Here is a 15,379-nt window from a genome sequence, read left to right as displayed (position 1 = left end):
CTGTTAATATTATCATCTTGTGGGTTATGATTTCAACGTATGAATTGGAGAGAAGACATAAACATTCAATTAAACATTCTTCAAAACCATCATTTAAATGAAAAGACAAGCTAGGAGTTGAAAGAAAATGTTAGCTATAGCAATACCTATAGCAGGCAAAAAATTGGCATCTAGAATATATAAAGAACACTTCCAACTCAATTGTAAGTTGCAAATCAAGATTTTTTAAAAAGAGTAAAAGATTTGGCCAGACACATCATTAAAAAAAAAAGAGAGAGAGAGAGAGATTTGAATGGTTAACAGGCATGTGAAAAGAGGCTCAAAATCATTAATCATCAGATAAAAGCAAATAAAACCCCTACTTAAATGAGATGTCCTTACCAACCACTAAAACAGCTAATATAAAAAATACTGACAACCAAGCGGTGGCAAGAATTTGAAGCAATAGTAACTCCATACATTTTTGGTGAAAACGTAAAACATACAGCTGCTTTAAAAGACAGTCTAACCATGTCTTATAAAGTTAAATATCTACTTATTATATGGCCCAGCAATTGCATTTCTAGGTGTTTACCTAAGAGAGATGGAAACATGACCCCACAATGACTTTTACATAAATTTTCACAGCAGCATTTTCATAACAATAAAAAAACTGGGAACAACACACAATAGCTAGTGAGAAGAAAAATATTGCAGTAAGTACATACTATGGAATCCTACACAGAAATAAACAAGAGCAAGCTACTGATACAAATACAAAATAACAATGATCAATCTCAAAATAATTATGCTGAATGAAAGGAGCCAGACATGAAAGAGTGTCTCCTTTTTAATTTCTTATATTGAAGCAAAATTAATCCCTCATGACAGAAAACAGATAAATGGTTGCCTGGGGCCAGGGTAGAGACTGACTGAGATCAGGCACAATGAAACGTTCTTGCATGACATATTTGTTCTATATCTTGATTTTGATGGTGATTATATAAATGTAGATATTTATCAAAATTCATTCAACTGTCCACTAAAACGTATGCATCTTGTTGTATATATACCTCGATAAAGCTGATTTAAATAAAAACAACAGCATGGGAACAAATAAAAATGCAAATGGTTATCTTGGAAGAGATAGAAGGTTTTAGGAAAAAATTTGCTTTTATGTAATGTTTGACAGAATAACGTGTGTTTTATAAGTATTCAACTAGTTCTGTGGATCCTCAGATGATAAATAAGAATGAGAACTCCCTTGGGAGAATACAAGTAAAATGTCCTGAAAACTGGATATTTGTGAGTTTGCTATTTGAGAACTTTTCAAATTTTCTGAATTGATAAAATGCAGAAGTTCTCTAACATTTGAAGTTTTGACATCATACTGGCTTAGTATAATTAATCTTAGTACAGCTTCCTTTGATAAAATTGATGTTTTGTGATTTCCCTTGAAATATCTGAATTATGAAGCTAGAAATTAAAATTGCATTAAAATATGCATTAGAATGGGAAAAGTAATGGACCATGTTCCATCCTTGGCACTATGCTATCTAGATATATGAACTTGAAATGAGTGGCCTCCATGCAACACCTTTTTAATTTATAAAATCAAAGTATGTGTTAAATTTCTAGGTCCCTCCAGTTCTTAAATCCCTCTACTAATTGCCCTAACTAAAGACCAGGATTTTATGTTTGGCCCTAGAAGAATTTGTTGAACCATAAGAGGGCAGCATTCCATTTACACAATTTCTTACACAATTTTCTGTAAGTGCTCAGTACACTAAAAATACAGGATTTGACAACAAAAGGTAATCAATGAAAGATTGATTCTCTTACCATGAGAGGGATTCCAATTTTTTAAATCAGTGTCCTGGTAGTTATGCTATTTGCCTTATAAGCCCACCATCTGACAAGGACAGAAGGCCATGGAGGCTTGCTGAGCTCAAGGTTACAATAACAAACTCAGGGTTTACAGAACTAAATACTCTCTTCTCTTTCTTCTGTTCTCAGCACAGAAGCTTATTATTTCCTGGTCACTCATTTCAAGCTGGGGGTTGGAATGTCCCCTTTTCCCTCTCCTTGGCATTCAGTTCATCCTTCTATATATTGCTGAAGTACCTTCTCATTCTCTTAGGAAATCACCTCCATCTTCCATAGTTATAGGAAAAGAATGTTTAATAGTTGGGAAAGAGAGATCCAAGTACCGGGAAATTGAGGAAACTTTACCAGTTACCAGTCGTGTCCGTGCCCAAAGGACAATGTGTCACCCTGTTGGCTTCCTCAGATGTCTGAAAGAATGCATTGACTTGCTTCAGATCACTGTCTTCATTACGCTTATTAGAGTGTAGGGTGTCTCAGAGTAATGGAATGAATACAAACAGACAACACAATGACTCACACAGCTTTTATTTGAAATAGAGAAACTTGCTTGGGCAAAATAATCCTTGAGATGACACAGCAGAATTTACACGTTGGGGGAATCTAGAAATGCTATGTACTTTTGCACCTTGCCACAAGACCAGAGCAAAGTCATGCCTTTTTATGAAAGTCATTTCATTTTTATGAAAAAAAAAGTTATTTTATTACAAATGTTTTTCTAATTATACTCTGACTCCATTTTAATATGTAAAATCTATTTTGATGTAGTGTTAGGATGTTAATAAAATGTAAATTGCTTTTATCCTGACCTTCTGTTTTATTGTTTCTCCTCAGCTTTTATTACAGAATTGTTATTGCTATGAAAATGTTAACTTCCTGTTTGTATTTCTGGAACCCTGAAGGGCATGGAAGTTGGCCAGTTTAGGCTTTATTAGGTAGCTACTGAGAGAAAAATGTCTGCAGCATTTTTTTGTTTGTTTGTTGCAGTACACTAAATGAAAATCCGTCCATTAAAAGTAAACTTTGTGGTCAATGCCACAGAAATGTCTCCCTTTTCTCCCAGTAACAAACCATATACCTTCAGCTCGTTTAGGTTAATTCTGAAGATCTGCAATTGCTGCATCTCGACAAATATGAACTCTAACCATTCTCAAAATGTACCTGTCTCTCTGGAATACCAGATAACAGCAGTAGATAAGATTGGATGACTTTTCCAGATGTATTCAGTCATGGCTGCCTCCCATTGGAGGAAGATTACAGTGAAGAGTTGAGTCCTTGGCTTTTGAGCTCATAAACTTGATTCTGTGAGTTTACCTATATTTTAGCTCTGATACTACCTTATAAACAGGAATGTCACTTTACTAATTACTGAGGGAGGTACTGAGAACAATAAGAATGAACAACTAGACCTCTATTCAGAGTCTTTCCTTGGAACAAGGCAATTACGAAACTGAATTAGTGATAGAAAGCTGTTTGATGAGACAGCAGTGAAGGGAACTGAATGTCCTTGAAGGAGTTCTCATCTTAATTAAAGGAAGATAACCGTCTCTCTAGTGATCAGAACATAGTATGCCGGTCTACTCTTTTGGATGATTACAGGATAATTATTAGAAGAAATTTGTACTTTCTTTTTTCTCCTTCTGTAGTGCCTGCATTTGTCCTAAAAAACTTCCCCTTTATGTCACCAAATAGGTCATCTTATGGATATTGCATGAACAAAATAGTCTTTCCTCCATGGATCTTTAATTTTAATGGTAAAAACAGACATTTAAATGTGGTATATAATATTTTATGTGGTTAAAAACAATATTGAGAATAAAAATGAAGAAGGAAAAGGAGGCACAGAGCAATGAAAGATTACTGTTTTAAACAGCATGGTTTAGAAAGGCCTCTCTAAAAACATGACATTGAAACAAAAGACTGACTTAAGTGAGGGGCAGGCCATATGTATGTCTGGAGTAAGAAGGCTCCAGACAGAGTGATTTACAATACAAAGGTCCCAAAATGGGACAGTGCTGTTTGGGTTTGAGGAACCAGAAGGGAGTCAGGACATCTGGACAAGAGAGAATTCAGAGGGAGTGGTTCAAGATGAGATGTGGATAGGGCAAGGTCATGATGAAGAATTTAGAGTCTATTATGAGTTAAATAGGAAACACCTGGAAGGTTTGGAAGAGAGATATGACATAACCTGATTCATGCCTTAAAGGGTCTCTCTGACCACTGCTAAAAGAATAAACTAGAAGAATGTAGTAAGCAACTTCTCAGATAACACCAAATGATTCCTGCCTCCTTCATGCCCTTGTATAATGCCCTTCCCTTGAGCGTGGGCAGGATCTGTGACTTGTATTAACCAATATAATATGGTAAATATGATGGGGAAATTGCTTCTAGATCATATTAGATTAGATTAGATTAGATAAAATTATAACTTCCATCTGGCTAGCACATTCTCTATTGCTTTCTTGACTTACACACTTTGATGAAGAAGGAAACCATGTTGGAGAAGTCCATGTGACAAAGAAGGGCAGATGAGGGTGGCCTCTGGCCAGCAACCACCAAGAACTGAGACTCTGTCCATCGGCCCCTGAGGAACTGAACTTTATCATGTGAGCTTTTCCCAGTCATATCTTCAGCTGAGACCTTTGCCCTGGATCACAGCTTGACTGCAGTTTTGTTGGATTCCCTGAAACAGAGGACCCAGATAAGCTGTGCCCAGACTCTTGACCCACAGAAACTATTAGATAATAAATGGTTTTAAGCCAGTGAATACTGTGGAGATTTGTTATCCATCAACAGATAACTAATATAGGAGATAATATAGAAGCTAGGAGAATAGTTAAGTGAGAGGCATCAGCGACCTGGGGTAGGGCTACTATAGTGGCTATACTGGGAAGGAGAGGGACTCAGAAGGCAGAGCTCAGAGTATTGCTGATGTTTCAAATGTGAACTATGAGAGAAAGAGCGCAGTCAAGGCTAATGCCAACCTTTTTAGCCAGAGCAATTCAAGTTACTGTTTACTGATCTAAGAAAGACGAGAAGAAAAGGTTTGTTTTTTGTTTTTTTTAAAAATCTGTCTTAAATTTGACCTTTTTTGGGGAGGTGAAGAGGTACATGTTAGAAATAAAGGTTTTTAGCTTAGATGTGCCAAGTTTTAGATGTCTCTTAGACACTTTTGAGTAGATGTTAAGTCTAGCATGAGGGGGAAGGCCAGCTGGGGTATACAAATTTGGAAGTCATGCAACTCACCCTCACATTTTCCTTGGGAAACAGTAAAGAAAGAAAGCCCCAGAGAGGAAAGAAGAAAGTAGAGCATGAAAATAGCTCTTTACTTAATTCCCTGAGGGTCAAGGATTGAGTGAAATCAGGAGAAGCTATAGAGAAGCCTCAGATTCCAACACTGAGAGTCTCTGGTTTCTTCCAGTTTGTGGGTGGAGGGCTGGGTGGGAAATGAGATAAACAAATAAATGAGTAGCACAGTAAAAAAAAAAAATTAGTTATAAGCCCAAAACAATTCTTTCTACTCAAGAAAATATGGCCACCAAGTGATAAATAAAAAGTTTCAAACCACCAATCAGGTGACACTTTGTAAGGAGGGATTAGGTGAGAGACACGCAAATGGTATTGACAAATGCAAGTGGTTTCTGAGTTACTGTGGTTCAACCTACAATCCTTCAACATTACCATGGTGCAAAAATGACACACATTCAGTAGAAACCATACTTCAAATTTTGAATCGGGATCTTTTCCTGGGCTAGCAGTATGGAGTATGAGCCTCTCCCATGATGCTGGGCAGCCGCAGTGGAGTGCAGCTCCCGGTCAGCCACTGATCATGGGGTAAATATAATGACAACCGATCTGCACCCATACAACCATTCTGCTTTTCACTTTCAGTACAATATTTAATAAATTACATGAGATATTCAACACTTTGTTATGAAATATGTTTCATGTTACATGATTTTGTTCAACTATAGGCTAATGTAAGTGCTATGAGCACGTTTAAGGTTGGCTAGGCTAAGCTATGATGTTCAGTAAGCTAAGTGTATTAAACGCATTTTCAAGGGGTGCCTGGCTGGCTGAGTCAGTAGAGCATGTGACTCTTTTTCTCAGGGTCATGAGTTCAAGCCCCACATGGGTATAGAGCTTACCTAACAACAAAAAAAGAAAAAAAAAAGAAGGAAGGAAGGAAGGAAGGAAAAGCATTTTTGACTTAAGGATATTTTCAACTTACTCTGGGTTTATAGGGACATAATCCCATCATAAGTCAAGGAAGATTCATACATTCAATTTAACCAGTTCTTGAGATAATACGTGGATGAGGTGGGAGTCGGGGTGGGAGGCAGTAAAGTAGGAATTCATTCTAAGGTAACAGAGGTCGGAAGCCTGGTTTCAGGTGGCAGTGTTAGGCAGAAGTATCTGAAAGATTTTGATGCAATCCCCTCTGGGAGTTTCTATCGTAACATATGGGTAACATCCCAACATTACTGAATAAGGCACCAAGAGCTTCCCTGGAGAGTGTTACACTTCTCTGGCAGAAGTCACTAGGAAATGAGATAAGGACACATACACTTGAAATAATTCCAGGACAATTTATGGAACACGTTCTCTGTTTTATGAAGCAATCTTGCACAATTCTTAGCATATTAACAAAGCGTCTACAGTTTCCATGTCATTTTACAGGAATGCTGTGTGGTCCTTCCAATCACTCAGAGCATTCCAATTTTTTTTTACTTTCACATGTATTACTGAGACACCTCACACACAACCATCTTCAGTAATAGCTAATGGGCATATATTAGTTCATTTAATTCTTAAGCAAGATTTATTTTTTAATAGATAAAATTGAGGTACAGAGAGGTTAAGTAAACTGGGGTCAAATGGTTAGCAAGTGCTACTACCGAAATGTTTAACCCAGGAGATCTGACTCCATTGCTCTCACTACATTATTGTAATAGACTGAATGTTTGTGTCTCTCCCACCCCCAGATTCCTTTGTGGAAACCTTAATCCCAAATATCATGGTATTTGGGAGGTAATTGGGCTCAGACAAAGCCATGAAGGTGGACCTTCTACAATGAAATTAGTGCCCTTATAAGAAGAGGAAAAAGACCCCAGAACTTGTTCTCTCTGCCATGAGAGCCACAGCAATAGAGTGACCATCTATAATACAGGAAGGGAGGCCTCACCAGAACTCAACTCTGATGGCATCATCTTGGACTTCCAGTGTCCAGAACTTCGTGTCAAAAATACCTGTTGTTTGGGGCGCCTGGGTGGCACAGCGGTTAAGCGTCTGCCTTCGGCTCAGGGCGTGATCCCGGCGTTATGGGATCGAGCCCCACGTCAGGCTCCTCTGGTATGAGCCTGCTTCTTCCTCTCCCTCTCCCCCTGCTTGTGTTCCCTCTCTCACTGGCTGTCTCTATCTCTGTCAAAATAAATAAATAAAATCTTTAAAAAAAAAAAAATACCTGTTGTTTAAGCCATCCGTCTATGATATTTTGTTACGGATGCCCAAGCAGACTAAAACCATCATATTCTACTACTTCTGAAGTTCAGCTAGGCAGTTTTTTTGAGATTAAGCTCTATTATAAATTACTGTGTCCACATCACCAGATCCCAACACTTTTTTATAGATAGGAGAAACCACATTAAAATTACTACTTAGGAGACCCGTAAAAGAGAAAAAGAATCCTAAAAGGACACTGTGCAATAGGACACTTTGTTTTGGTAATGGGTAAAGAAACTGATATTGACAGTCATTACCTATCTGGGGTACATTTCCCTAATACTATTTGGAGCTATCTATTGTGCCATTCAAGTTCCTATCAGGAAATTAGGCTAAATATAGGAAGGTTTAGTAAGGCATTATTTACCTTAATGTGCAGCACCGTGAGATTTTTAGCTGTCCCAGGCCCCCTAAAATGAGAAGATAGCATGATTAATGGAACTCAGAAGAAGAAAGTTATACCTTGAGACAAGCTGTGACCTTCAGTAGAGGAACCCAACCGTCTAGAGGAACCCAACCATAAAGAGGGATGTACTCCATGCAGATCGGCATCCCTAGGTTTGGGGTGGGGTTTGGGAGCCAGGGATAACAAAAATATCTTTTTTTTCTCTCCTTTAGATTGCCTGTCTGAGGCCCTACCAAGATTAAAATGTATGTTCCAGTCTACAGAATAAAGGAGCCACACTCAACCTAACACAGAACTCTTCCTTCCCCAGTGTAGGCCCAATATGTCTAGAGTTGACCTTAGATCACAGCATTTCTAATCACAGTGGAAACAGGAAAAGTAGGAGGCAGAGACAGTGCTAATCTGGCTTGATCTTTGGCCGCTACAAAGTCAGGCTCCATGCAGTTCTGAAGAAGGAATAAGGAGCATAAAGGGAAGGGGTCTACATCCAATGACTCAAGTGTATGTCATCCCTGTGACAAATATTATCTTTGTGATCATTGACAAAGTTGCTTAATCTCTTTGCCTCCATTTATCTATAAAATTAGAATGATTACAGTACTTATAAAATTATTGGGAGAATGAAAAAATATATATGTGAAAGAACATTATAATATGCAGAGAGCCATAGTGCTTTTTATAAGCTCTGAGAGATATAAGATCAAAAGTACTTAGTTACACCTGCTTTAGGAGGAAAAAGGAAAAGGCACAAACATAGTCTACTGTGCCTCAGACATTAGTAAATGCTTAGAATGTATTATCTCAATTCTTTGAACACCAGCTATATAACTGATGTTAATATTACTATATTGTAGGTAAGGAAACTGAGGCTCAGAGACATCAAAAGTTCGTTCTAGATCACACATCTTGTAAGCCGCAAGGCCTGGATTCATACTGAAGCATGTGAATCTCAATCCAATGTATCGTGTTTGTTTTTTCCTCCACGTCATCAAGCCTACCTAAAGCTACACCAAGAACACAGAAAAACCGTAGATCTCATTTCAGAGTTCACCTGGGCTTGAAGAAGAAGCTGATCACCATCTGCCTGTCCTCCGTGAGGTGCCAAGAAGAAACCCTGGAAACCACAGCGCACTCCGCTAGGTAGCAGCCAGGGCTGTGGCTTTTCTGCCTAGCCCAAGTTTCTCCCTGCTGGACTCAATCCGAAAGGGTGTTCCGCCTTGAGCTTCAAACCTCCTTCTCATGTGGGAGCAGGCAAAGTATAACATGGATCTCTGCTTTCCCACCTCAATGCAATGAGGAGCCCAGGAACCCATAAGGATTATCACCATGCTTCACCAAATGCCAACTGTTTCCAGAAAGGGGGTGGAGTAAATTGCCCTTTGATTTGTTGCTTCTTAGCTTCTTCAGAAAACTATCCTAAGACTCTAGCTCATGTGGGTCTAACGATGAACAGCAGATCAGGATGGTCAAAGTTTTGTTTTATTTTGGTCTGGTGGGGTAGCAGGGGCTAGGCAGAATGTGAATTTATAGGGATGAACTAGGCATGACTTCTCTAAAGCAGGGCCATTTTGGGTAGTGATGTGTTGGGTCAGGGAACTCAGAGCAGAAGCATCAGTAATGGCACCATCGCTAGACAGGATGATACCTCTAGGCATGCCCAGCACCAGTACCGGCCAGGTTACCTCCATTGTACACCTCAGATCTTCGTCGGGGATAACTATTATTTGCCCTTATGTCCTTGTGCGAAGAGTTCTGGCCAGCCCAGTGTCATAGCTTTTCCTCTCCCACGGGGATGTGAAATTTTCTAATTGCTTTCCTCAGTTTTAGAATGGTAATGGGCCCAGCACAGTTGAGAAGTTCATGGATGTAGGGACTCTATCTGTCCCTCGCCATGGAATTCACCATGTATGGCATATTGAAAGTCATCAGTAAACTTTGTTAAATGAGTAAACTAATCGCCCCTGTAATTTCACCTCTCATCCAAACTGACAGCTTACTATGTGTGAAGTGCTTTATATTCAGTTCCAGACCAGCTTATGCAGGAGATATAAATAATCCCCAAACATATCAGTGGTTTAAAACAACAAAGGTTTATTTCAGATGAGTGGGGGTCTCAGCATCCCACCACCCTCACTTTAGGACCCCAGTGGATAGAGAGGCTACCATGTGGAATACTGACGTTACTGAAGCAGACAATGAGAAGGTAAATATGACAATAGCTCGTAAGGCTTCCTTCCAGAAGCAGCACATGTTCATATTTCATTGGCCAAAGTCAGTCACTTGCACTCCAAAAGGGGTGAGAAATTTCAGTCCTAAATCCTACCTAAAAGGGGAAGAGAATGACAATATTTTGAATGTCTCTATGACTGTCATCCATATGTTAGTTCATTTAAACCTTACTCAACTAGAACGTAGACATTCTTATTGGTCCCACTTTAGGGATCCCATTAAAAGATCTTGAGGCTTAGTGTTATTAACTGAGTTGGTCAAGGAAATCAGACAGTAGAGTCTGAACTCAACTTGAGTCACCTGACCAATCTGTTCAATACTGCTATTGTCAGAGTCTGGTAAGTTCTGTAAGGGAGACACAGTGAAGTCACAAGGGTGTCTAGAACCAGATTCTCTGCTTGAAATCATCATGCAAACCTCATAAACCCGAGCACATGCAGGCAGGGCTTCTGCTCTCCAATTTACCCTTTCTCTCTAGTGGAAGAGCTTGCTATTCCTTGAGCAGGGTGATAGCTACTTATTCAAGGCATCATACATCTGTCACCATCCTGTCCATGGCTATTTTTAAAAGCTAACCAGCAAAGGCAAATTTCCTTATTTGCCTATGGTAGATAATACTCATGGAAATTATTATGAAATTTTCTATTTATAACAAAACTATTCTTTCCCTAACAAATTTTAGTAGCTCAGACATCAGAAGATTGCAAATGCAATCTGTGGCTCACATCTTTCTTTCCACATAGACAGAGAAAAATATTTCCCAAATGCTGAGATTAGGATGTGGACTTAGCTTGTTGGGGACAAAACATCACTTGGCTAATGACCTGAAGACTATTTCTGTGGAGTAAAATGAGCTTGCTAAAAATAAATTGTTGGTCTAAAACACCATCACAAAACTTGGATGTGATCAGAGGACACTATCAATTGACTATTTAGATAATTTACTGGAGTGAGCATAGTAGCCAGAGGAACATTCTTGCCAACTTGCATAAATAAAGGAATTTATCATAAGGACCAGGGTGGTTCAAAAATTCAAAAGAAAAGCAAATTACCAAACCTCTGGAAAGGATCAAAACAGCACATCACTGGGGATCAGGTGAACCACCATCAGAATTCATTAGCTTCAAATATCTTTCTTCTGGGGGGTTGGGGGGTGGTTTGGTCTCTGCACTGCACATTCTAATTCCCAGGGTCCTGGGGAAAGGTTCTGAAAGGCATGATGTGGATTATATGCTTCCCGTTAACCGTGTCTGGCAGATGTTAGCAACTCAACAAATTGTTGTTGAATCAGTGAATAAATGAATGACCAAGCTCTCTGGGCCTGAAAGAAATAACACCATCCTTAATTATCCAAGCCAGCATTTTCTGGATGTCATTTTATGGTACCTTAGGTTTTATTCATGCCATTAAAAGGGACTCTGGCATTCTCAATGCTAATATAATTACTTAATTAAAATATGGGCTCAACATTTATAATACCATGGTCCTAAAACAATATCCCGCTTTGGGTCTCAGGTTTTTAATGTTCTATCTATGAAACAAAATGCCTTTATTTATAACCATTCATGCTTTCATTTTTTTTAGATCAGACATACTATTTAACTTACAGGCTGAGCCATTGAGCAGCCTGAGATAATATTAGTTGACATTGTTTGAACAAATACTTTATGCCAGTCTATCAGCAAATACTTTATCAGTTTTCATCTTATATGTAATACATAATTTAAACCCAAAATTACTGCCAGTATCATTATTAGACTCATTGTAAGATGAGTAAATGAAGGCATAGAGTGACTACTTAATTTGATGCAGGTCATGCAGCAGAGCAGAAATTTGAACCCAGGGAGCTGGTCTCTCAGCCCTTGTCCTAATGTCAACTCCCATGACTGCCATAGCGGTTAGGTGTCGTGGTAATCAGAGGCAAGATCTGGCTATGCAAGCTTCGTTTTTCTTTCTATTTCTTCCATGTTTTTTTTTTTTTTTTTTGTTTTTTTNTTTCCTTTCTTTTTGGAGGGTCAATTTATGATTTGAACGGCTAATGATTTGAGCCAGACCTGTACAAAAGAATAACTCAAAGAATTGTTTCCAGATATGTTTGCCAGGCCCAGCCCTAGAGATTCTGATTCGGTGTGCCCGGGCAAGTAGGCACCTGTGTGGAGGGAAAAGCACCCCCGCGTAACTCCAGCATGGACTCCTGAGGAAGAACACCGCACCGGGGTTTTTTAGATGCTGAAAGAAGTGAAGAAATTGCTTCACACCTTCAAGGACCTGGAGGAATCTAGGAAATCCAAGTGATGGCAGAGAGTTGATCAACAAAAAGCATACCACGACTCCAAAAAGATTGTGAATCGGTCTAGGTGGGAAGAAAAATTCACAGCAGAAATGTGGTACCTGACCTGACATGTCATGGCAAACACCAAGAAATGAGAAACATTTAAAGATGAGGCAACTGCCTGGGGTCCCGTGTGGCCCCTTTCCCTGTGTTAGGATATGCCTTTGCTTCGTGAGAGGCTGGGGTGGAGCCAAGCAGAAGACTAGAACTCCAGATGATAACAAAACAACACACGGAAAATATATTGTGGTTAGAGTTAAATAGCCTTCGTCATTTAAAAATGGAGCAATCTCTTCCAAGAAAGAGCAATGGGAAATAACGCCATACCTTTTATTCATTTCTAATGCTTTCCAGTCTCCAGGCAAGCTCTCACTATTCTGCAAAAGGGTTTAACCAACTTAAAAAGAAACGCGAGAAGTCATTTCAAAGGATCAGTGCGCTGTCACATGCTCATACTAAGTTTGAAGTCTCTCTGTATGTCTTCGTATGAATTATTTAAAATAATTCACTCTCCGTTAACATGATGACTCATGTCTTCTTTCAGTCTCTGTGTAGTACTCTTTCTTGCTGTTGTTGTTGTAGTCCGAAGACAACTTTTTGGCTTTCTGCTTTGTTTGTACTTATGAGAAAGGCAAAGGAAGTTTTTAAAACATGCTAATGTCTGCTTGTTTGTACTGTCTATTTTTTTTAAATGGACTAACTTTGTGCCCTCTTCTTCCTTGTTCTGAGTTTCCATGTGTAATCAATAGACACTAAGTAATTTATTAGGATAGTACAAATTTTTTTCCATAGCCCTGGGGCCATCTTGCACTCTGTTTTTTTCATTAGGACTTCACAAATGGTGTTTCCAGTAAATTTTTATTTCCTAGGATCTGGTCTTTTTCCATTTAACTCAGGCTTTTCCCTGATTTGCTTTTAAGTTATATAACTGTTGCCAAATTTGACATGGTTTATAAAACCACCACTACCTCTCCTGATGTTGAATTAATATTTTAGTTTATTCACCCAGGAGAAATATCAAGTCACCCATTCAAGTGACAAAATTAAAAATTTCTTCATCCAGGCATGGACTGGAAAGAAAAACTGATTTTACTATTCACTTCTTGACCTGACATTGATTTTCCATTCCTATGACAATGATTCCACAATCAACAAATACCAATTGAATGCCTGTAATTCAGAAAGCAAAGGACTGTGCCAGGGCCTGAGCGTGAACTTTCCGCTCTTTCTTTTCCTGTTTTGAAGATGGTGTTGGAGGCTAACCCAGTACCATTTATCACCTCCCCACTTCACACATACACCTCTTCCTAGCAGACAGAATCTGCCATCCAATATAGAGACTGCAAATGTCAGGTTCATACTTTTGGTGCATGGACACTGGCCCACCATGGTCACTGGGACCTGAAGGAACTCTACTGAGACTGGGGTGAGAAATAGGGCAAGAAGAACATGGTTCTTCTCTTTAATAAAAAGGATTTGGAGTACAGTTTTCCCTTTCAGCCTTTTTTGTACAGTCATTTAAAATCATAGGCTTAGTGATTTGGCAGCCATCTTGCAATCATGAGGGAGAAAAGCTTAAGAACAAAAACCAACATTCTGAGGAAGACAGAGCAGAAGATAGAAGAGCTTCAGTCTTCAATGACATTTTAAGCCATTGAACTAAACCTGGAATTTCCCTACCTCTGTATTTTATATCATGTGGAGTAGTGATTGCACTTCTTATCAAATCCATCTTTAGTGGGATAGTCTATTTTGCAACCGAAGGCTAATATATAAGGTAATTAGCCAACTGATATGCCTCCTTAATTACTATTCTTCCTTCAAAACCTTAGACATTAATTTCTTTCAAACTTCCCTCAATAGCATCTTTGACAACCCCCAGACCAGCACTCCCACTCTCACCCTCTGCCAGGTGGAACAAAGCAAACTTTACTTTCAATTCCCATGTTACCCTGGCATACAGCCACTTATTTTCCTACAAACAACTTAAGTTCTCAAAGCTCCCTCTCATCTACTAGCTCTCAAATCCAATGCAACAGTGTCTAGGTGATGTGACCACTTACTCCATCTGTTGGTGACAGACAAGTTAAGTGCCTTTACTAAGAGGGGGACTTTGTTCAAACCTGGAAAGGCAAGAATAGTAGTTTAAAGTTCAGAAACAGAGGAAATTCTATGCTACATTATGCTGAAGTCATCAATGTATCAGTCTCTTCAAGGTCATAAACCCGTTAAATGAATGGATTGTGCCTTTTCCCTTCTTTTCATCTCAATTCCTCTAGCGCCCTACAGAGAGGTTAGCAGCCCAGCATAGTAGGTCCTCAATAACTATTTGTTAAAATGCACTGATAACAGTCCATTAAATTCTACAATTTAAAAGTTAAAGCTCAGTAATACTTTAGAGTTGGATCTCTAAAGTGTTAGTAAACTAATGTAAACTCTTAGTTTTACAGGTAAAGGTACTGAAGCCTGGAGAGTTTACATAACTTCTCTGATAGTCAAGTAGGAGCAAAGCTAGAACTACCACCAAGGCTTGCTGTCTCTTAATCCAGTGTCCTCTCTATTCAACTAGAAGATGAATATATTTGTAACCTAGGTGAACAGAAAGGATACCTGCAAAAATATAACTACAAGTGCATGCAGATACACTGAGTGCCATCCATTGTTGCAAGAGGGGAGCAAATGTTTTGGGCTGGGCTGGTCAAGATTGGCTATCATACATGCCAGGTAGCACAATGGTCTGGATTCTTGATTTTATTGCCTTCACCCTTCTGACATCAATTTGGAGAGGGCCTCTCTGACTTCCCAATCTAAATTTGGAAAGCACCCCATTTTTTCCCTCCAAGCACTTTCAACATTTTCACTTCTCTCAACCCCCCACTTCACATTGCACATTTATTTATGCCTTTATTTGTTTGTTTCATTTGAATCTCTTCCAGGAGGGTAAGGGCCATGTCTACTTTATTCCCCACTCTATATTCAGCACCTCACACAGCTAAGGATACAGGGTAGACACTCAGTATCTAATTGGTAATTAATTTATTCAACAA

Source organism: Ailuropoda melanoleuca, chromosome 9 (assembly GCF_002007445.2).
Source record: "Ailuropoda melanoleuca isolate Jingjing chromosome 9, ASM200744v2, whole genome shotgun sequence".
Taxonomy (NCBI): domain Eukaryota; kingdom Metazoa; phylum Chordata; class Mammalia; order Carnivora; family Ursidae; genus Ailuropoda; species Ailuropoda melanoleuca.
The sequence above is the reverse complement of the archived record's forward strand: the minus strand, read 5'-3'. Positions refer to the sequence as shown.